The following is a 2,581-nucleotide window of genomic DNA, read 5'->3' as shown; positions in this document are numbered from 1 at the left end:
CTTTCACATACCTCCTCCTATCAACACCTTGTATTTTGGGTCATGTGGAATAGCGTTTTGACCACTCAACTTCAAAAAAGGGCGAAGGCCCAATGTTGACCAAGGTGGGACATCTAAATAGTTTTGTTGACCGAGGGAACGCTTTTCTATAGCTTGGTGAGTAAGAGAAGTGGGTCATCCACTCTTTGTGAAAGCGGCCATGTGTCATGCTAACTATTGAAAAGAAAATTTTTCTTCGCCCAAAGAGCCAACAAAATGCACGCGATCCCCCTAATGTTGCATAGGGTACTAACTCAGATACCAATCTAAGGACTTGGTCCTTATTAAGCTAGAATTTGTATTGTTAACCTTGCTAAACTATTAAAAATAATGAGGGAATAAAAATGAAATTAAAGAAAGAAAATCTAATTGACAATGCATACTTCTAACCAATTGGACCTATTGGATGCATGAAAAGGATAATGATGCAAGGAATGCCTAAATGCAAAAACGTATTTATGCTTGGCAAAGTTGCAATGAAATCAGCCACTGTTCTTATCACTTTAAAGATGTTATGCTTTAGGAAATGGTGTATGCAAGGGTGGAAAACAATGTAGAATTTATGCTTCTGAATTAAGCAATGGGTTTAGTCAATTTGAAACAGATTTTATCTTTGAATTCAATCATGGCTCCTTAAATGATTGTATGAAAAATGATTTCACAAACTTTAATCGATTATGTTAATAGTGAAATCGATTAGACTACTTTTCTCTATTTGTTTCCTTTGTCAAAAATCTAAGATTGTGTTAAAACTAACTGATTTCAAAACTAATCAAATCGATTAAATTGTTGCACCGGACTTTTGAAATTCTAAATTTTTTAAATGGGCATGTTCCTAAACTAGATATATTCACACCTATATAAATAAGATTTGCAAATCTGAAATGTAATCATTTTATCTAAAACTGATACTTTAAAACCCTAAACTGGAAAAGATCCTCTGTAAAATCCTACTCAAAAATGGCTTCATCTTCATCATCCAAACGTTGGAAGAAGGTTGCCCGGACTACGTGGAATGCTAGTCCAACTAGGTGGATAAGCGATGACGCGGCTCGAGAAAAGTTCTTATGCTGGAGAAAAATCAGAATCGTGGTTCGTCATAAATCATTGGACCTTCAGCTATTCAGAAACGAAGGGTTTCACTTTTAGGAATAGATTGTTAATCAGGGACTTGCTGACTTCGTTCAAATGAAAGGTGACTGTTATCCTGATTTAGTTGAAGTGTTCTATACTAATCTGAAAGTCATGAATGAGGTTATTCATTCTCAAGTAAAATGTGTAAATATTTACAATCGATGATGATGTTTGGCTACTTGTTGCTAGTCTTGCGGCTGAGGGATATATGTCTCATATCTGTGATTCTGATACCAACATTTGGTTGACCAAGAAGGCAATATATAGAGATTGTTTGATATATCCAAGGAGGTACAAGATGAACAAATTGTATCTGCATAATGGATTAAACAAGGAAGAAAAAATGTGTGCTTATGTCCTTGCTTGGCCGTTACTGCCTGGGAGATTTTTATGTGATAGAATGACAATGAAAGATGTGTTTCTGCTCAATGCCATAAAGACAAGGATACCAACCAACTCGGTTACTGTCTTGAAAGACCATATGATTGAAGCTGGAGTTAACCACAAACACAATCTGCCTTATGGGGTGCTCATTAGTAAAATCCTGGTGCTTCAACAAGTGGATGTCTCTAGGGAAACCATAATTATATACAACAGATCAAATGAAATTGGGAAAACAATATTGATGCATTGGGTTGAAGAAAATTGTGGATGGCTGGTTTTTCAGGGATGAGCAAACTTTCGTTACAAACTTGGTTGGTCCATCTATTTCTGATGAAGACCACTCTACTTTCATTCCATAGACTAAATTTGAGAAATATGTTGTGGATCAGTTTAAAAGAGCATTTATGTTCAGAATTGAAAAGAAAGTGGATGTGCTTGTCAAGAACCATATTATCAGTGACTCCTCAATAGATGAATCTGATGATGAAGATGAGTCAACTAATGAGGATTCTATGGATATGTCTGAATTAGAATAGGGGTTTAAAATCAGTGTCAACTCTGTTTTAATGTTTTGTTGGTATGAAAAATGTAATATTGGTTGTTAAGCCATTCATATTTTGGTGTTCTACTTGTACTCGTTTTGCTTATATCAATGAATGAAATGAATTAAGTTTGAATTATATCAAATTGGTTGATGAATTGATTGTGATTGATTATATCTGTTGTATGTATGCAAACTGAGTTATTCTCTGTCATACTTATCCTTTTTGGATAATCATACTAAATTTGATGACTCTGTTATTTCACATGTATACTTAAATTGTACTAACAGTCAACAAAGATTGAGAAGAATGTGATTTATAGGTTTGTGACTATATAAAAAGTGTCTACAGGAACTAGCATTGATCTGATTTGAGATATGAGTGTTTTGCAATATTTAATCAATTGCAAAAGCAGTGGAATCGATTAAATTGCGTGAATGTGGTTTGAACATTTCTTATTGTTAAATCATTTACTTTGAATC

This window comes from Vigna angularis, chromosome 2 (assembly GCF_016808095.1).
Source record: "Vigna angularis cultivar LongXiaoDou No.4 chromosome 2, ASM1680809v1, whole genome shotgun sequence".
Taxonomy (NCBI): domain Eukaryota; kingdom Viridiplantae; phylum Streptophyta; class Magnoliopsida; order Fabales; family Fabaceae; genus Vigna; species Vigna angularis.
Note: the sequence above shows the minus strand (reverse complement) of the source record.